The 22671-nt window shown below is 37.4% G+C and overlaps 1 protein-coding gene and 1 long non-coding RNA gene across 8 annotated transcripts in view; one reads left to right on the top strand and one right to left on the bottom strand.

Annotated features, from left to right (window-relative positions):
• pmfbp1 (polyamine modulated factor 1 binding protein 1) overlaps nucleotides 1-4346 on the bottom strand; it is a 263364-nt gene extending 259018 nt beyond the window's left edge. For all 6 annotated transcript variants that reach the window (XM_055213102.2, XM_055213135.2, XM_055213142.2 and 3 more), the window contains exon 1: nucleotides 4147-4346. The gene's annotated coding sequence lies outside the window, so the exon portion shown is untranslated. The remainder of the gene's footprint in view (nucleotides 1-4146) is intronic.
• An 81-nt stretch (nucleotides 4347-4427) lies between these two features.
• LOC129448297 (uncharacterized) lies at nucleotides 4428-9228 on the top strand. Of its 2 annotated transcripts, XR_008645686.2 has the most exons (4): nucleotides 4428-4589; nucleotides 8143-8265; nucleotides 8716-8883; nucleotides 8974-9228. It is a non-coding gene; the product is annotated as an uncharacterized lncRNA (long non-coding RNA). The 2 variants fall into 2 exon arrangements; XR_008645690.2 differs by lacking the exons at nucleotides 8143-8265; nucleotides 8716-8883; nucleotides 8974-9228 and adding an exon at nucleotides 5413-5701.
• Nucleotides 9229-22671: the final 13443 nt, after the last annotated feature.

Here is a 22671-nt window from a genome sequence, read left to right as displayed (position 1 = left end):
AAAATAACAACAAGAACCGTGCTGAACCGAGAACCGTGACCATAAAAACGTGATACGAACTGAACCGAGGTTTTTGTGAACCGTGCCACCCCTACTGGGGATAGAGATAAAAATGTGTAGCCTCTGGCGCTGACATTTTCTCAGCAGTATGCATGAGTGGAGTCTAACCAGTCACATGGAAAAAAGTTATCACGGTATGATAATCGTACCTACCAATATCGTGGTATACCAACATACCGGTATACCAAGTATGGTTGTTGCGGTGACAATATTTTTCCACCGCTTATAAATGCGCATGCAGGTGTGCGCATTTTACTTTCATTTTTGAATTAGAGGCAATTGTTTAAATGCTGTGATTGTGTATGCTGCGTTAAATCACTTATGAATCCACGTGCAATGCGAGTGCAACAGCTATTTTAAGTGCTTGAGCCAGTGGCGGAAATCCGCTAGTCCCAAGCTGAGTAACGTTAACGTTAAGCACTGCTTTAAGGTTTATTATTATTCTTAATGAAAAACACAACAAAAAAACGATCTTGCTTATATTAAACATTATATATGTAAATTATAACAAAAACGAGTAAGCAAGCACACAGCTCCTGCCATCGTTTGGTCAGTCAGCTTGCCTTGCACACCCTGAAACTAATAAATTAAATCTGACACATGCTGCTCTGTGACATGACGCACGTTCAGCTCAGCTGAATTCACACATTCAGTTGTTAGTGTTTGCTCTCTCTAATGAAACTAAATGATGTTTTAATTACAAGAAAATATCAAAACAACGGTGGAAGAAGGTGACGCGGTTGGCATATTTATTCCATTAAAGACAGTGACGCGGTTGGCACATTTATTCCATTAAATTTGACAAATCATATGAGAAGTGCATGTTAAGCAAACAATGGTTTGCAAATAGTTTGCATATCTGGCCAAAAACAGACTATAGGTCAGAAGTACATTGAACATGCTCTCTGTTATACAGTGGCATCTTCTAGTCTAATGTTCCTGTCAATAAAAATAGCAAACACTAGAACAAACAAACAACGTGAATCACGTTTTTATCCCACATAAGTCATTAAAACAATACTCAAGCAACAGTGGGATTTTATCTAAGCAGGATGTTTTCTAAGCGAGCCCAAATGCTCGCCTTAGCAGTTGTGGCACATTAAATACACCTGGAGCAGATAGTCTCCTTTAAAACTCCATGCATTATGGAATACCATTCCTCTGGTCTGGATTATCCATTGTCTCCTTAATGGGGCTGGTCATCAGTGCACAGACAAATTCAACATGAAGGTCAGAAGTACAAAACTCTGTGGCACACAAACTAAAAATTCCCATGAGCAACAGTGAAGAAAGAAAGTGAACTGCAGCCTCAGTTGACAGCTAAAGCCCCTCAGATCTGGAATAGGCCCCCTCATTGTCCTAAAAGCCAGTCGCCCCCGCAATAAACGGTTTTAATAACATATCGCAATCCCCAAGTGCACTCGGCCTTTGTTTTCCACATGTAACCAGTTCTAATTAGGCAATGTTCTGCAAAATTTACTGCGGTCTGCCTGCCTCTGATCACAATAGCAAGCTGTATCTTCTACCACAGCTGTAATTAATGAGAAAACCAGGACGACTCTTTTGAGAAAAAGAAGGGAAGAGTTAGGAAAAATAAAAAAGTAAATGGAATTAATATATAGCTCAAAGTCTGTAGGGTAGACCTTGGAGCTCTGATCATCTACGACACACAGCCAGGTCTCTGCATTTGCTGATGCAACCCGTTTCATATTAGGAAAACAATGTACTAACAAAATCAAAATCAGACATCTACAATGGAGGAACCATGGCTGATGGTTAACAATGTAGCATTCCCATCTCTGCATGACCAAACAGGTGCTGAATGCAAAACAAACGTTGCAAAAAATAACTTTTAAGGCATGGGACACACTAGACGATTTTCAAATCTTAACCAATTTTAAATCCGCAAGAGACCACAGACATAGGGAAACTTTGAACCAATTTTTAACAACATGATCCTCGGAACGCACACACTAGATGATTCGACCAGACTGCAAGACAAGACACCTGATGACTGTAGTAACGATTTCACAGTGACATGAGATCTCACAGAAACACGAGATCAAATGTGACTTGAGAAAAAAAATTGTAATACTTCTTGCATGACACATTATAAAAAAGGCAAACTGTTGCCATAGCTGTATAACACGATATTTTTTTCTCAATACTCCTCTTTTTCATGCAACATCCGGTTGAAGCTAACACACTCTTATTGGCTCTCAGAGGCAGACCGAACAAAGGGTCATGTCTGATATTTAGGATTTGGGATCGGGGTAGTCTCAGACATCATGTCCACGGACCGTTGACTGAGCGTCTGATGCATATGGCACGCTTAACTGGAAACACTTTAGCAGCTTCGAAGTCATCCTCCGATTGGTTGATTTAGGGGCAAATCACACCAAATACATTTAAAACGCTTGGAAATGCAAGTCTTGCCCACTGCCTTTTTTTGGTCACAGCAGTGCGGCACGCCTTTTTATATTGCTAAGCAACCGCTGTGGCAGCTGTCCTGTCAATCAAATATTGAAGCGTAAGCGCTTTTTTGCTAGTAACTGTCATATTAGCAGAAACTTTAAAAAGAGAAAGCTTGCTCTGACCTTGATCCGATATCGGATCTGTGCAGCCTGAATGACTGCAGTCCGGTTGTTCCAAACAACTGTAAACTTCCGTCGCCACAACGGAAGGCCCGCTTCTTCCATCATTCAATTGAACAATGAAAACGTGCGAAACATGAATGGTTGCTATACTTGTTAAGGGCTCATTATAGTTGTGCGTTGTGGAAGTAAATAAACAGCGACTTTTGTTGCAGTTTGAGTTAAATCACTCCTCAACTTGGCCCATTTTTTCACCGTCGCAAACAGAAATACCTATGACGTAGTTTTTTTACCTGACGGGAGGGTTCTGGTGGACCAACCACAGCGCTTGCGGTCCGCGTAAAACTGATGCGCTGTTAAGAAATTGGCAAAGTGCACGTCAGGCTATGCAGAGCTACACACAGGTTACGGATTACCTACGGCGTAGAGCTTACGCACGACTATAAATCGGACTTTAGTCATACAGACTATTGGGGCAATCCTTGGTCATTCAAAGTGGCCATGGTTCCTAGACCTTCAGTATAAGACTAAGATCGGGGAGTCTACAACATGTTTGGAAGCAGCTAAATAATTGTAATGACATCATACAAAGGAGGATTTGTTTTTTGCAAATAATTCTGTTGTGAGTGACTCTCCGCCCATCTCCAGGGGTGCAATTTGGGCTTAAAATCTTCACGTTGTGTGGCCAGCCAAAATTAGACAAAAAATACTGTGTTGTTTTGTATTTTGCCTTGGCTGTTGTTATAAAATCCAACACTGTCAACACATATCTGCATGTACATTTAACAAACTGAAATACGACTCAAATCATTTTTGTGTTAATCGCCAGCTAAACTGAAAATTAGCTTATATTACATTTAACATCTCATACATCCATACCTTATTCCCAGCATGATCTTTTTTATGGACTGGAAATTTAAGGTGAATGGCATCCGGCAAGCCAAGCTGATCAAGACTGAAATCCATTCATTATTAGATATCAATAACATTTATCTACTTAATGAGTTTATGAGAATTCTTGTAAACCTGACACCAACTGCATTAACAGACTCCAGTAATCTGACAATCATCTATTCAGTACAGTACAATTACAGCCTAATGGAAACATCCAGACAAACGTGTCTCAGATATGTCATCAAATCCTCGCTTTCATATGCTTGTATGCAACTTTTGCTGGAAGTAAAAATTGCAAGTAACGTTACACAACTAAGTGAACAAACAAGCCATGATTTTTCGACGACAACAACAAAAAATTACAAATAGTTCTGGATTATCTTTGCAGAGCATTATAAATCTCAACTAAATCAAGTTCGTCGTCGACACAAACCCTGTTAGTAAGGTAATTCATATCTTTCTAAAGGGAAAATATACAGATATACTGACATGACATGATAAATATCTTTAAACTAACCCATCATGACTCATCATTATTTTTTACCTCGGTATACATTGTTTGTGTTTGCTTTAATAATAAAACAGATATTTTATCTACCTGTTGCACTTCAGTAAAAGACTTCAATCACCCGTGTCATTTCATGATTATCCTTCACGTTGTAGACGTTATTGAATATTTATATATAACGTTTTCTTAATAAGCACTTAAATCTCTGAATTTCACTTTCCTGCATCTTTCCTCATCACTTCTAAACACCCGCCTCGCTGACCCTCTCTCCCGCCTCAGCGATCCGTACACATCCGCTCACTGATTGACAAACAGGGCAAACAGCCAATCGTCATCGAGATTCCGCCAATCGGACCAATCGTAATAAGAGCTGAGACTGAGTGGGCGGAACTCTGCCAGAGAAAGCTGCTGGTCTCCATGGGAACCGTGGCAAACATGACGCCCATGCAGCAGCAGATGAAAATGTTGTTTGAGGATCGTCATCCCAAGAGTGTAGTGTCTGTGCAGGTGCAACGCGAGGCAAAAGTGTCTAGGTAACATGCAAATTTAAGGGATTATTTTGTTTAGATTTCTTTACACATTGGTCGTTTTAGTGGTGTAAAAAATTACGTAAAATTAATTGTAAACAATTTTACAATGCGGACACTTGGTTGCTCTGTGACTATTATGTTTCGTATGAGGTAAGAGAACCCCTAACACCCGAGCCCATATCAAAACTACACAGCCCATATACTTGAAACAAAAACTAAGTTAGTGCCCCCCAAAAGCAAAAAGGAGCTAAAACCAAGACAGGAACGCCAGAACCCCTAAAACCCTAAACTAGTGATCTTAAGACCCAAAACCAAGACTAAATGCTATATGTGTATCTCTGTAGGAAATTTGATATATCACTGTATTATAGTATTTCTTTTAAATAATCCAATATAAAAGTGACTATTATAATAAGCATCTAATAAAAATTCATTAATAAAAACAAAAAAAAAGTTAAACCCAAGTTATTCTAGTAATGAGAATTGTGGGGAAAGTGTTCTTAATTGTCATGAAAAACACTTTGCAAAACGTCCTAATGGCCTTAATAATAGGCTTAATCTTTGTTCATGTAAAATATAATACCTTATTATGTTTTTTTTTAGTTTGATGTAAATGTAACCATTTTTTTTTTTTTTACAATATTCACCCTATAATAATATTGGTACCCAACAACATAATGTTGGTTCATTAGTTTAAACAGTAATCATCTGTAAACACGTGATGGCCACGGTCATTATACTGCAACAAGAAAAGGTTTTTCAGAGGTTCACATAGAAAGGTACATAATGAATGTGATGTCCAACATTCTCTATTCTCTTTTCTTAGTTATAGGTTAGCGCTGAAGGTTAAATGAAGTCATCAGTTTAATCAGACGATTACGTGCAAACAGAAGCATTCCTTAGGCTCTGCAAGATTTATCTGGGAAATGAAAGTGCATGGCCACCGAAGCCCTGTGACTCATAAGCGGACAAAGACTTGGCAATGGCTTTGTTACAAACTGAGATTATTAAAAAGATGTCCCGCAGCAACTCATTATACCATCAGCTTGGGCCATTTTTCTCCTAAGTCTTTAATTAAATCTGAATCTCTTGAAAAATAAAGCAAAATCAACAGCTATCTAACTGCTGGCTAGTCTGACATTGTGCCGGTAGGCAGGTGTCCTATCTCTACACGTCGGCATTCATCTGTTGCACTGTTCTTTCAGTCTCATAACTCTGTCCATCTCTCCTGAATGTCTGTCTTTGAATGGCTCGTTGCATGGATGAATCTGGAAATAAGGAATTTAATGCAATAGTAATGTTTAAATGGCCTACACCCATTCTTTTAAGTCTTCCAGGGCTGTTGTATTGATTTAAAAACGTCTCAGCTTAGTGCTGTAATGTCTCCGATTAACTGGTTAGCCACATAACAATAGTTAATGTTCTCTTTTACAATCAAGACAATGCAATTTTGTACGTCATTGTAGTGACAGAATAGCTGTAAAAACTTCCATTTCTCCACCGCGTTCTTCCTCTTTGTGTAATATCTATAATCCACATACATGAAAGGATGTGAAAGTGATTGATTGTGATGAATAGCTTGGACAGAGATAGAAAACACAATTATATTGTGTACAGAATCGTGTCTGTCATCGCTAATTATCAGCTTTGTGGATGACACTGTTTCGAGCTTATAAAATCCACTGAAAACTAAGATTTTTTATAAACACAAAAGGCAATTTATAAACACATTTTCTCATCCCCCTTTCTGTACGCAGTTGTCTGAAAAGACTGTAATTTGCTTCATTGAAAGATTGCCGTACCTTCTAAAAAAACATTGACAACTATTTTCTTCAAATCTTTCAGAAAAAATCTAAAACGCATAATTAATATAGAAAGTTTGATATTTCTGTACTTACATCTTTCAAAACATTTATTATGGCAAAGTAAAATAGCAAATAAGTTGGTTTGCTGCTTCATGGGTAAGAATATTGTCAGCCAACATCAGTTAAAAGAGCAACTGACCTAAGAACTGACATTACAGTTACAGTATTGTGCTCTTCAACAAGACACTTCATTCTGGTTTGCTCCTGAAGGACTGTCACTTTAGTTAGTAGCTTTGATGAAAAGCATCAGATAATACCATAGGTGCAATATAAAAGCATAAGAAAATAGTTTTAAAAGATCTGAGGGCACTTAAAAGCACTGTGCTGCTAAAAACTTTAAAATTAAAAACACTTTTGCAAAAGCAATGCTTTGAGTTGGGGAATTGTCAGTTTGAAACTTGAACATTCAAACATTCATCACCTTTTACCCGCTTTTCACAGGTAAAAAGCCATATTAAGGTATTATAATCACTGTACTACAGATGATAAAATGGAAGGTCATGTGATGAAGTCTTTACATTGCACGTTGCCCATACTTGTGGCCTATACAGATGAGTGCCATGCATATACTGTACTGTAAATACAAAGCACCATCAGAGTAACACATAAGATACTAATATAATGATATAAGCATTTATTAAACATAATAATAGCTGCCCTGTCAAACAATGGTCCTAAGTTGTCATTGCGGCAGTACCTTTAAAAGATCCTAATACCTTTTAAAGGAAAAGACCACCGTTTTTCATTATTTTACTATGTTCTTACCTTAACTTAGGCAAATGACTACATACCTATCTTTTTTCAATGCGTGCACTTCATTTTTGCACAGCACATCGTGAATGTGTTAGCATTTAGCCTAGCCACATTCATTCCTTAGGATCCAAACAGGGATGAATTTAGAACACACCAACCACTTCCATGTTTTCCCTATTTAAAGGAACAGTATGTAAGAAATTTATATCAATTAATCATAAAATGGCCATGATATGTCACTAGACATTAAGAAATCATTTTCATTTCAAATACTTATATCACTGACAACAGTGGATATTGTCTTTTAAAAAGTGGAGTTGCAGCCCTCAAATGATGTTTATGTTGTCATGTTGTTTATTGGACACCAGTTGTGTGATTGCAGTACCAGTTTTGGCCACAATCCTACATACTGTTCCTTTAAAGACTGTTACATGAGTAGTTACACGAGTAAATATGGTGGCACAAAATAAAACTTTGACCTGGCGTGCAGTAACATCGTCACTCCCCCTCTTACTGAGTTTGAGCAAGAGCAGGGAGTTCATTTTTTGCCCAAATTACTTGAAAATCTAACTAATTTTTAAGGTGGCAATTCATGACATGAAATTGTAAAAAAAAAAAACATCAGATTATTTTTTAAAATGAATATTGAAACCCCACCCTAGTCACTATTGTGAAAGCAGATCGTACTAAAAATACAGTTAGATAAAATAAAATAGTTACGATTTGCTATGAGACTGTGTTGGTATGTCCTGCTTTATATTTATTTGAACAAATACAATAATTTTAATAATAATTTTACTGTTAAAGTACATTTATTTATACAGACCAAAATTATGTTTCAAAATTGCTTCCAAAAACCAGTACATTTTTTTTTTAAATCAAATGCAATTTTAACAAGGTTTTCTGCTAATTTTCTAACATTTTTATAATATATGCAGAAAATGAAACAGAACAGTTAAGAAGACCGAACAAGATTCCATGTGCAAATGGACATTGTAAGTCAGTGACTCCCAACAGGGGCTTTAGCCGAGAGGACTCGAAGAAAAGATAGTTAGGATGAGGTGGGGGAAAAGTGAATTATCAATCTGCTTTACATTTAAAGGTGATTAGAATTCTTCATTTCGGGACAGAAACAGGTGAAACGCTGTGGGGTGACAGGTTAATTGAAGAATAATACCCTTCAGAATGATGGATTTTGGTGACTTGAGATGTCAGAATCCATTATGGGAAATTCAAATTTGCAATTAAAGAAGGAAGTAGGGTGCAAGAATACCTTGTTTTAATTTTCCCTCTCCAGTCTCCAATCACCCCCCATCTCTTTGTTAATAATGCTTTGCATTACATGTCTGACCACCTATTACATTTTGGAGGGAAATAAGACTTCATTAATATTCTGATGCATAAGTACAACATTCTTAGCAGTACAAGGATTGGGCAAGTTAAGCTTTCCAACACAAAGACATTAATTTTCTTTCTGCTTATATTTTGATTAGTTAGCTTTATCTTTCCAGAACACCGTTTGAATTTTCCGTCAAGACAAATGTCATATCAAAGGGCGGTTGATCCCTGACCCCGGCGGAATCTCTTTGGTGCTGTAAATGAGTAAGAGACTGTGGCCAGCAGCAACAGGGATTTTTGTGGCTATAGCTGGGGGTGCAGCACATGCCACGCCGACTAATGTAATGTAACACAACCAGATGAGGTGACTTATGTGGGGTGAGTGTATCTCTGTCAAAGTCTCACCTGTTTCCATTTCTCATCCTCTGCAGAATGTTGAGCTCCCAGCGTGCCGATGGCTGGCGACAACATGTGTGTCTATAAATTTTAGATATAAAGCTCATTTGTCCATTTGAAAGGATCATATCCTTTAAAAGCTTATTTTTAGGTGCTGTTATTTCACTCGTCACTAGGCTATTGCATGAGCAACACAAGCTAGTGCATTAAAGGATGATAATGAAATTCTGTCTGTACTTACCCTTGTGTTCTTCCAAACCTATAAAATATATTTTTTTCTGTGGAACACCAAAATAAGAGATTTAAGGATTCTTTATTCCTTTAGTTATACACAGTGTTGGGGGTAACGCATTACAAGTAACATGCATTACGTAATAAAAATATTACTTTTCTGAAGTAACGAGTAAAGTAACGCATTACTTTATATATGTACACATTAATATTTGAGTTACTTTAAAAAAGTAAAAAGTAATTACTTTTTAGTTTAATTAATTCAATTTAAAAATAAAATAATAATAAAGTAATAAAATACTACTGAATTAAACTGAACATATTAACGTAGAATGACGCACTCTGTGCACCTGAGCAGAAACAGTTTGAGTCAGAAACGGAGATGGCGGGCCAGAGCTTGACATTTTTGCGATCATAAAAAAAACACCTGCAAGGCCTGAAAGAGATCAAGCCTCAGCCAAGTAAGAAAAAGTAACACAAAAGTAACTTAAAAGTAAAATAATCATTACGTTTCATGAAAAGTAACAAAGTAACGCAATTAGTTACTATTTTGGGGAGTAACTTAATATTGTAATGCATTACTTTTAAAAGTAACTTTCCCCAACACTGGTAATACATATAGGGGCGGTTTCACGGACAGGGATTAGCTTAAGCCAGGACTAGACCTGATTTTAATTGGGAAATATAACTAGTTTTAACAAACATACCTTACTAAAAACATTACTTTTGTGCATTTTGAGGCAAAACAAAGGACACTGGTGTATTTTAAGGTACGTCAGTGCAAGTTGTTTTGAGTTTGGACAGCTCTTACATTTATTTTAGTCTAGGACTAGTCTAATCCCTGTCCGGGAAACCGCCCCATAGTAATAACGAACCATTAAAATCAAATTTATTTAGTATGTAATCTATGTTACCTAATGCATATTAAATATTTGATATATAATAACAGTATATACAGTACACTGTTAGAATAAACAAAAAGCTGTCAACGAGACAGTACTTTTTGAAGGGGTACTGCCCCAGTGACAGAGTTTGTACCTTTATTTGAATGTATCCTGGACAATGTCAGTACTAAAAAATTACTATAATAACTAAGTGTCATTAGATGTTAAATCAAATAGATCAGGGCTAGTCAGCTAGCGGCCCATGGGCCAAATGCGACCCGCCAATCATCTTTCAATCATCTGGCCCGCTGGTCATTTTTGTCCGATTTGAAATCACTGTGGTTACTTTAAAGCCGCCTTTCTGTACACGACATATGATGGCCAATAAACCAAAGGAGATTCACAAAGGGGCATCTGCAAGTGCTTAATTTCAGATCCGATTTTAGCTTTGGATGCATTGAATGCGACTACACCGCATGCGACACACCGACCAGAAGTGATGTATTTCAGTGTGTTCAAACCAAAAAACTGTGTGAAAGTTGAAAATGATTAATTCACCTTGAATCCTTTTTTGTTTCACTTTATTAGTAACACTTGACATAAGCATAGCTGTATATTGTTTCATTTATTTGCATTCATTTATTTATTCCACAATGGTTAATATTCGTAGATTGAAAGCTCTTGTGCTGGAATGAGCTTCTCTTATATTTAAAATGGATTTAAGATTAAACTGAAATTTCATACTAAGAGACTGCCACTAGGGGGCGAATTCGACGGTTGTGTCTGAATGTCATGTACAAAGGCGATTTATAACCTATATATTTTTTTAAATATTAAAAAAGAAAACAAAGTGCAATATTAGTCATTATGAAAAGACATTATTAGATGTTGTGATTGCATGCATATGTTTACTTGTAATGCAACAATTTATAAAAGTTAAACAATTATAAACAAAAGAAGTTTAAGAGCTCTGCATTACAGTTATACAAAAAATATATATGTGCTATACAACAACAAACAAAAAAACATGTGTTGATTATTTACACTTGCACTTTTTGTGCAGTGTTCATAGTTGAAATATTAAAGGAACAGTATGTAAGAAATGTATATCAATTAATCATAAAATGGCGCTGATGTGTCACTAGACATTAAGAAATCATTTTCATTTCAAATACTTATATCACTGACAACAGTGGTCTGGCCAGGATATTGTCATTTAAAAAGTGGAGTTGCAGCCCTCAACTGATGTTTATGTTGTCATGTTGTGTATTGGCCACCAGTTGTGTGATTGCAGTACCAGTTTTAGCCACAAGTTTTGTGATTGCAATACCAGTTTTGGCCACAATCCTACTTACTGTTCCTTTAACATTTGTCTCTTGCGATGTTAAACTGCAATTGTTTTAAAAATATTAAAAAAGGGCAAAATACTGGATACAAGATATGTGCATCTTTTTGTTTTAAAATCTGGCCCTCGAAGAAGAAGAGTAGTTGAAGACGACCCCTGAAATGGATGAAGCAGTAAGTGACAATCATGTAAATATGCCATATTAAACAGTTTAAACATGAATTTTATACCTGATGAGATAAACCAATACTGTTACAAGTCTTACGAGATCATGCTGGCACAATGATAAATGTGGAAATTATTCATAATTTCTTCACCGTGTTTGTGTTTAATTCAGCTGAGCTGGGGAAAACTCTGATCAGGCACAATATTTGGGTGACTGCACACATGCGTGGCAGACAGAAGAGATGGGCGTTCAATTCTGCCCGTCTTACGCTTTTTCTCCAAAAGGCAATCTTCAGTGAAGCGCTAATGCAATCGCCAGTGTCAGCTACTTTATCATCACTCCTGGTGACAAATGGGGAGAATAACGTCTCAAAAAATTCAGAAGGCCGGCAGATAGATGGACAAATGAGAGGGAATATATAATATTACACTCTTAGTTTATGTAGCCTATCATTGTTTTTACTCTTATTTTCGAGTAAAAATATCTCAACATCTTTAAAAAAAGATAAATATTGCTAAGTAGCAAGATAATAAGACTTGTTTTTACAGAATATTAAGTGAATTCGGTTTACCTTGTTGGAAAATTTTTTTCATGCTTGAAGCATAATCTAACAAAATTTAATGAGAATGATTCTAAAATAAGTAAAAAAAAAACAATTTGCCGTTGGGGAAAAATAAACCTAATTTAAGGCACAAAACCATCCTGTTATTTTAAAGTCTTATTATCTTGCAATTTTGCTTCTCAAGTAAATCTTGTTTTAAAGTAGCACCAAACAGAACTGTAATCTTGTTCAAAATACCCGACTGGGTCAGACACAACAACATTATAGCTCAAACAATGCCTTGAATTTGGTGGGTTTTGTCCAAACAATGAAGGTAGTCGTTTTAAGGTGTTTGGATTATTTTTAAAATTCTACTTGCAGAAATGACATATTTCATCTTTAATAAATATGTAGATTTTAATGGAAAACAAGAACGCTATAATCAAGAAAAATGAATGTAGGCTGACCGAAGGCAGAAAGTTCAATCACAAGAAGAAGACACAGAACTAGCAAAAACAAATTTACAGTATGTGTTGTTTTAGCAGCTGGTACCTGCATGTAACAATGACAACATAATGAATTGAGACAAATGCATTTTTTATAGCCTTCCTCTTCCCTTAAGCTCAGTCCACTGCACTTAGCATTCAGCAATCCCCCCCCACACACTACCACCACCCTTCATTCAGACAGCTGGAAACTGAATTCATCCGATTTGTTCTGCTGCAACCCATTCCCTCTCTCTCTCTTTCTCTGTATCTCTCTTCCTCTCCCTCGATCTCTCACGCTCACTGTTGTAATAGGATCTGCAGGAATCATTCAAAGGCTAGATATAATTTACTGCTTTTGTGCACCCCACCCTCCCACCTATCCGCATTCGCACAAGGTGCCCTGCGGATGAACCAATCACACTTGAAATATTATTTCTCCATCTTATTCGCTCGTTTTATGAACAGCTCTGGTTTCACGGCGCGATGGGTTTAACCCCTGCCTAGTCGCACCGCGGCTCGTGCGCGCACGTGTTGGCTGCAGATAATGAAGACAAACAGTCAAAACACCTTTGTGTTTATCATCCATGCCTTGCAACGTTGGGGCAAAATCTGGTCTTAATTTCTGTTGTACCTGCGCCTTTAATTTCCCCAGAGATGGCTTTTAATATGTAATGAACATACGGGTGTAACAAACTGAGAATCTTGTAGCCAGGAGCCATAAGCAAAACCTAAACACAAACCTGCAGACCTCAACTACACTAAACTCCACATTTTCTCTCTGATACACACAACTCATTAACCTTTTAAACTGAGCAGAGTTTTGTTAAAGTAAAGCCACTGTGTGCTGTGTCTTAAAGAGAAAAGAAAGGATTATAATGGGTGGTATGACTATGACCATAATAATATCAGTATGAAGAGCTCCGATGCATAGGCCGCTAAAGCCAACAGCGTCAAAAATGAGATGATGATAATGACTGAATGCGATCATCACGTATTATTCATTCATCAAATTTTTTACTGGTCTCAGGCCATTTGGTTTGTTGGCAGAATCGATTAAACACCACAGCAATTTTTCAGTAAAGTCCTCTAAGTCAGTTGTTCCCAAACTTTTTCGGCATGCCACCCCCCCCCCCCCCCTTGGGTACGCTGCATCCCTTCGTGCCCCCCAAAGAAAATGTATGTCATAAAACATTCTAAAACTTTCAATTTAAATTAAACAAAAATATTAAAATATACAACATATTGCTGCTGGTTAGTAGCCAAATTGTTAAAATATATTATGATAAAAATATATTATGATATTATGATATTGACCGCTTCTTAGCCATTTACCTTTATTAAGAAAGCACAGTGAACGGTGACTGGAAAAGTGACATTTTTTGCCAAAAAGCTTGCAGGCACTTAGAGGGTTTTGCAGCGAAAGATTGCAGAATTGGTTAAATACCAACGAAATGACTAAAGTGGCATTGGTAAAAATAAAGCATTTCAATTACAGACTAACCTTTACATTGCCATTAAAATAAAAAAAAATATTAAACCTAAACATAAGAGCCTGATAAAAAAATGCTAATTTACAAGAAAATATGTCAGACGAACTTACATGCCTATAAAATCATAACCTTATCACACTGTGCGAAATTGATCGTTTAAACTTGGGTACGACAAGCATGTAGACTGTACGATGATGACACCTACACTGTATTGCATTGGAGGCTTCGACGGCTACATCACATGTTAGTGCAACATCAACGTCTAGGACCGCCAAAAATTGTGCAGTGTATCCCGGGCTTTAGAAGGTTTTGCATCTGAACTCTTCATATCACTGTAAAAAAATATGCAGTTTTTTTGTCAAATCAATCATGTATTTTTAAGTTACTTTAACTTAAATAATTAATAATAATTTCCAGCTCCCCTAAACATTAGATTTTTACCATTTTGGAATCCATTCAGATGATCTCCGGGTCTGGCGCTACCACTTTTAGCATAGCTTAGCATAATCCATTGAATCAGATTAGACCATTAGCATCACACTCAAAAATGACCAAAGAGTTTCAATAGTTTTCCTATTTAAAACTTGACACTTCTGTAGTTACATCGTGTAAGACTGACAGAAAAGTAAAAGTTGTGATCTTCTAGGCTGATATGGCTAGGAACTATACTCTCATTCTGGTGTAGTAATCAAGGACTTTGCTGCTGTAACATGGCTGCAGCAGGCGCAATGATATTACGTACTGCTTTCATTGCGATGTAACTACAGAAGAGTCAAGTTTTAAAGGGGAGCTGGAAAATTAGCATATTTTTAAAAAAAGTGGAGCGTCCCTTGAAGTTAAACAAACTCAACTTAATTTTATAAGTTATGTCAACTTTTCAACAGCCAAAACTTAAAAGAATAGGTTGAATTGACTTGCAAAACCAAGTTGTTTTAACTTAATGCTGCATTTTTTTACAGTGTACCTTACAAACAAAAATAATAAATGAATGAGTCTGACATCAAAACAGCATGTCAGTAACAACAAAGTTAAAAACAATGTTCAAGTGCATGTAAAAGTGCAGTAAATGTGTCAGACACATGTCTACATTGAGACATCCATCTTCACTGCATTCAGTGCCTCTTACTTGATGGTTTATTTGGCAATGCAGCACTACAAGACAGACAGCGAAAGAGAGGAAGAGAGCGAAGCATCTCACAGGGAGATAAATCACGTGCCAACACTGTTTGTGGGAAAGTGACAGAGATTTGTATGTAATGCTATTGATCAGGCACCTACCTATTGATTTCTGGAGGGACAGCGGTGGTCTGGATTAAGAAGAAAGTCTTTAAACCGGTATGGGGCATTACATCATCAAAGAGCTCCACTTGACGCATTGGGCAAACTTGGTAAATGAATTTAAGGAGAGAATTGACTCGATTACAAGAGCATTATTTGGAGACGTAACATAAGCTTTATTCTTTTGATTTTGTCCGAGAACCGTTGTTTTTGAGATGGAGAGACAATTTTGCTTTAAATTAAATAACTGTGTGAATAATCATTACCAAACACTTCTGTTAAAAATAATATTTTTGCAATGTTTGATTTTAGACAAATACACACAAACAAACAACTGCAGGCTTCAACCAGCTATAGGAGCCGCTCTCATGCCATTGCTCAAGTATTGACCCGCACAAAAACACAGACTGAGATGGAAAGCTCTAGATAGAGAAAATGTGGACGTAGGGCTGGAGAGAAAGAGCGAGAGAGATTGAGAACGAGGAGGAGAGAAACAGAGAGAAAAGACAAAAGGTAGCTCTCAGCTGTTCACTTGTACTTAAGAAGTGCATTTACTTTCCATTGATTTCCAATGGTTTAGTCAATTTCCTGTCACTTTTCATTGCAGGTACATGGGATCTCAGTTTAGCAGCTTACAGGAAAACAGAGAAATTCCAGAGGGGAATGCAGGAGGCTTTGAGTCGACAAACTGTCTGGCCCAGCATCATTTCTCATTCCTCTCAATGCATACAGTTACTGTAGCCAATGTGTAGACATACACAAACACAGACATACAGTGCAAAGCTTACAGTTTTTCTCAGTCGCTTTGGTGCATTTCTCACATCACTATTTACATTTGCACAACATTTAGTCATTTGTGCACACCATAGTAGCAGTTTCTCATTCCTTCGAACAAATTGCAAATGCTTTTGGACATGCATCAATTGCTTTCATACAATTCTCTGTTGTTTTATAACATTATCATTTGTTTATGTAATGTCAGTCAAAATTAACGATACTTGTAAATGCTGAATAGTCATTCCATATAAAACTAATAGTCCTAATTTCATTGCTTGAGTCATTACATACAAAAATGTTGAACAAGTTGTCAAAATAATTTTTTTAAACTTTTTCCCCCCGAAAATGTCTCCTAAATTAAACAATTTTTGAAATTATGTGGCCAGACAGAGGAATGTCTGGATGTGCAAGAATGATTACAGTACTATGTCTGTTGTATGTTCAGTTCCAATATGTACTGCAATATTTTTTACAGTTGTGCACAGCCAAAGTGAGTTTATGTTTGTTGTAAATAATGATGTATTTTTTTCTTTTGCACAATACTGTGAACAAAGTAGAATTGCAAATAGCATATGCAGTGAAAATGTGAAACATACATATTCAGTGTCTTATACTCAGTGACCTCACTAAATACAGTAATGTGTAACTTTACTGTATTTTTCAAATAGCTGTGGAAATAGTGTATAGTGCTGTCTTGAGTATTTTCAGGTAGTATCACCAAGATTTTACTTTTTTGCATTGGAAAACATTTATAAAGTAAACTGTCATAATAAAAACATGAATAAGCCATTTGACTATCTAGTTCATAAACAATGGTGTCAGGACTTTTCATTTTGATGACACTGACACTTTCATTGACATGAATACTTGCTTTTGAGGAATGTCCTATCCATTTTGAACAAGTGACACACTTTTGCAGGTTATCAAACAGGGTTTTGCAGTTTGTACTAATTGTTTTGAGAACTGCATTAACTGTTGTGCATAAATGTGGGTAGTGATGTGAGAGGTGCACCAGGGCGACTGAGAAAAACTGTAAGATGACAGATAGATAGATAGATAGATAGATAGATAGATAGATAGATAGATAGATAGATAGATAGATAGATAGATAGATAGATAGATAGATAGATAGATAGATAGATAGATAGATAGATAGATAGATAGATAGATAGATAGATAGATAGGATGGTACGACGGATGGATGCGACAGACGGGACAGATGGATATGACAGACGGACGGATGGATATGACAGACAGATAGATGGATGACAGACGGATGGATACCACAGACGGAGGGATGGATACAACAGATGGAAAGATGGACGGACGGATACGACAGATAGATATGATGGATGGATACGACAGACGGATGGATAGATACAAAAAACAGATACGACAGACAGATAGATACGACAGACAGATAGATGGATAGATACGACAGATGGATACGACAGACGGACGTATGCGACAGACGGACAGATGGATATGACAGACAGATAGATATGACAGATGGATAGATGGATGGATGACAGACGGACGGACGGATACCACAGACGGACTGATGGATACGACAGATGGGAAGATGGACAGACGGATACGACAGACAGACAGACAAATAAACATGACGGATGGATACAACAGACGGATGGATGGATACGAAAAACAGATACGACAGACAGATAGATGGACAGACGGATAGATACGACAGATGGATACGACAGACGGACAGATGGATATGACAGACGGACGGTGGATACGACAGAAAGATAGATATGACAGACAGATAGATGGATAGATGGATGGATGACAGACGGATGGATACCACAGACGGACTGATGGATACGACAGATGGAAAGATGGACGGACAGATACGACAGACAGACAGACAGATAAACATGACGGATGGATACGACAGACGGATGGATGGATAAGAAAAACAGATACAACAGACAGATAGATATGACAGACAGAAAGATGGATAGATACGACAGATGGATACGACTGACGGAAGGATGTATATGACAGATGGACGGATGTATGGACAGACAGATATGACAGACAGATAAATATGACAGGCAGACAGGCAGGCAGGCAGGCAGACAGACAGACAGACAAGATAGATAGATAGATAGATAGACAGACAGACAGACAGACAGACAGATACGACAGATGAATACGACAGACGGACGTATGCGACATACAGACAGATGGATATGACAGACGGACGGATGGATACGACAGACAGATAGATATGACAGATGGATAGATGGATGGATGACAGACGGACGGATACCACAGACGGACTGATGGATACGACAGACAGACAGACAGATAAACATGACGGATGGATACGACAGACGGATGGATGGATACGAAAAACAGATACGACAGACAGATAGATGGACAGACGGATAGATACGACAAATGGATATGACAGACAAACGTATGCGACAGACAGACAGATAGATATGACAGACAGATAGATGGATAGATGGATGGATGAATGACAGACGGATGGATACCACAGACGGACTGATGAATGCGACAGATGGAAAGATGGACGGACAGACAGACAGACAGACAGATAAACATGACGGATGGATACGACAGACGGATGGATGAATACGAAAAACAGATACAACAGACAGATAGATATGACAGACAGATAGATGGATAGATACGACAGATGGATACAACTGATGGACGGATGGATATGACAGATGGAAGGATGTATGGACAGACAGATATGACAGACAGATAAATATGACAGGCAGGCAGGCAGGCAGACAGACAGACAAACAGACAAGAAAGATAGTTAATAGATAGATAGATAGATAGATAGATAGATAGATAGATAGATAGATAGATAGATAGATAGATAGATAGATAGATAGATAGATAGATAGATAGATAGATAGATAGATAGATAGATAGATAGATAGATAGATGGATATGACAGACGGAGAGATGAATGCGACAGACAAACAGATGTGACAAGACGGGTGGATACTACAGATGGACGGATTCGACAGACGAACGGATGGATACGACAGATGGACGGACGAACAGATAGATATGACAGACATGCAAGCAGGATAGATATGACAGACAGGCAGACAGACAGACAGACAAGGTAGGTAGGTAGGTAGGTAGGTATGTAGGTAGGTAGGTAGGTAGGTAGGTAGGTTGGTAGGTAGATAGATAGATAGATAGATAGATAGATAGATAGATAGATAGACAGACAGACAGACAGACAGACAGACAGACAGACAGACAGACATATAGATAGATATGACAGACAGACAGACAGACATACAAGGTAGGTAGGTAGGTAGGTAGGTAGGTAGGTAGGTAGGTAGGTAGGTAGGTAGGTAGGTAGGTAGATAGATAGATAGATAGATAGATAGACAGACAGACAGACAGACAGACAGACAGACAGACAGACAGACAGACAGACAGATAGATATGACAGACAGACAGACAGACAGACATACAAGGTAGGTAGGTAGGTAGGTAGGTAGGTAGATAGGTAGGTAGGTAGGTAGGTAGGTAGGTAGGTAGGTAGGTAGATAGATAGATAGATAGATAGATAGATAGATAGATAGATAGATAGATAGATAGATAGATAGATAGATAGATAGATAGATAGATAGATAGATAGATAGATAGATAGATAGATAGATAGATAGATAGACGGAGGGATGAATTCAACAGACAAACGAATGGAGACGACAGACGGAGAGACAGACTAGATAGATAGATACCATAGATGCAGTACCATAGATACCAAAGACAGATAGATATCATAGATAGCATGCTAACTAGCTAGCCAGACAGACAGATACCATAAATACAGTACCATACATTCATTCCATAGATAGATAGATACCATAGATAGCTAAACAGCAAAATCATCAGTGTTAAATCAACACTGCTGGTGTATATATGGGGACCACCAGGTCTGGTGTTACTCATATAAACACAAGCAGTGTTGATATAACACTGCTGATTGATAGATAGATAGATAGATAGATAGATAGATAGATAGATAGATAGATAGATAGATAGATAGATAGATAGATAGATAGATAGATAGATAGATAGATAGATAGATAGATAGATAGATAGATAGATAGATAGATAGATAGATAGATAGACAGACAGATAGATAGATGTGGTAGGTGAGTAGGTAGGTAGGTAATACATTTATTATATTCATTATATAACACAACCTCTCATATATAGCTTGCACAGATGATGCATTATAGATGCTATATACATAGATGCTATTTTTAGTGAACAGTATTTACACTGGATATATTTTTACTACATAAAGTATTAACCATTGTTCTTTTCTGATGCTATAAATGATACAATACTGTATTTTCATGAGTTTTCTCTTGATCTAAAGACGTGAGGGTGTGAGACTCCCGAAAACAAGCAAAATAAGAGCATGCCTTACTGTTGAAAATGGATTTTAGGAGGGTTTTCACTCTGTGTAATGTTTTGTGATAAGCTAAGCCTTGCACAATGCCAAAATCACATTTTCTCCCCAGACGTCACATGGCAATAACATTGACCTTGCGAAGCTTTGTTACGTCTTTCTTTTTAATCTTCAATCACTTATTTTGGGCCGGTCCTGTTGTGCGCACGCAGCGCAGATCCCTCATATGTTTGCTTCTCCGGGTTCTGTTGTCAGCTAGCTGCATTCCTTCCTGTATTCTCACGGAAAATGATCTGCTCACATTGAACATTAATCCTGACTTATTTTCTCTCTCTGTGCTGTATGGGCCCTTTATTACTTGCAGGTGAGAAAGCCCTGTCTCGCTCACAGGCAGACGCGCGTGTGTGTGTGTGTGTTTGGGGGTAGAAATAGCCTTTGTTTGGAAATGTGCTAGTTTTATAAAGAAACAGTAAAATTCTGTTCTCTGTAAGAAGAGACATGCATACTGAAAATATTTGGGTGAATCAGTGCTGGAGGAGGAGACCGACCCGTGCTGTGTTTTACAGGTTGAACTGACCTCAGTGCATAAAATGTGATAGACAGGAATATTTCTCTGCGCAAATGTTTTGCTTATATAACTCCTGCTCCTTTATTGCACAGTGGTAGAGCATTGCATTAGCAGTGCAGAAGTCATGGGGCTGAACCGAGGGACTACACATAACTAATGAACTGTTAGTCATCTACTTAATTCATAAATGTAAGTGCTTGATAGGTATTGCTGTGAAGCTTTTTTTAGCAGCTTTATTTTTAAGAGAGTATATGAACTGTATATTGCCAACATACCGTAAAGAGTTTTGATTATCTGGATACTTAACAATAAATGTATGATGTGTTATGTATATATGTCATCTGGTTGGCAGACCTAATAAAACAAATCTACAATGCACCTGTGTGAACATCTGAACTCCATACATCAACAAAAAATGACTTTGACATCAAATGGCTAAACGCCATTTCAAAAACTGACTTTTTTATATATCTAAGAAAACGTCTAGCACTATTTGCTTTGATAGTCACAAGTGTTTACACTTCAGGGAAATCAATTGCTTGGGACAGACGATTTTAACACTGCATTACACACACAGCATTTTAAAAGGTTTAAAAACTTGCGATGACAGAACTTTAGAAATAAATACAAAACTGGGGTTCGATTTGTACCTTCACAGGTACACAAAACATAATGCAATGTTGTACATTTTTGGGTACATAACTATACCTTAAGGACCTATTGTGTACCTTTTAAAGGGGACATATCACCAAAATCTGGCTTTTTCCACGTTTAAGTGCTTTAATTGTGTCCCCAGTGCTTCTATCAACTTAGAAAATGTGAAAAAGATCAACACAGTACTGTAACTAAGTTTTGGTAAACCATTCTCTGCAAGCATGTGAAAAAAATAGATCATTGAAATTTGGCTCCCCTTGTGATGTCAGAGGGGGATAATACAACGTAAGTTCCTAAGTATTTTACGAGGTGGCTAATTCGTATTGATTCATACGACCACATTCGTAGATTTTTGTATGATTTGCCTTGACCCCTGTGATAGAGACAGAGCGCAGCGCGTCATAACCTGAAAACCACGCCCACCGGGGGGGAAAACAATCCAACCGTCTCCATTGACTTTGTATTGAGAGAGGCCGCCTCCTTGTCATTTCTGACTTATAACAAAAAACAGAATAATGCCTTAAAGCTGCTGTGTGACAATATGTGCAGCTAACAAGCCAAAGAACCCAGAAATACGTTTTTATAAGCTGTCGAGCTCAAAAAACGAGCGTTTACAGACAGAAAAGTGGAAACAGGCAACTTTTCATAGTACTCATATTAGTAGAACTGCGTCCACTAGGGGGAAACGTAGTCGACGATCCACTTTTTTCTCCTCAAAGGCAGGGTTTTACGGATCGACAGTTTATAAAAATGTATTTCTAGGTTCTTTGGCTTGTTAGCTGTACATATTGTCACACAGCAGCTTTTAGGCATTATTCTGCTTTTTGTTATAAGCCAGAAATAACAAGGAGGCGGCCTCTCGCAATA

The sequence above is a fragment of the Misgurnus anguillicaudatus genome, chromosome 21 (assembly GCF_027580225.2).
Source record: "Misgurnus anguillicaudatus chromosome 21, ASM2758022v2, whole genome shotgun sequence".
Lineage (NCBI taxonomy): Eukaryota > Metazoa > Chordata > Actinopteri > Cypriniformes > Cobitidae > Misgurnus > Misgurnus anguillicaudatus.
The sequence above is the reverse complement of the archived record's forward strand: the minus strand, read 5'-3'. Positions and strand labels throughout refer to the sequence as shown.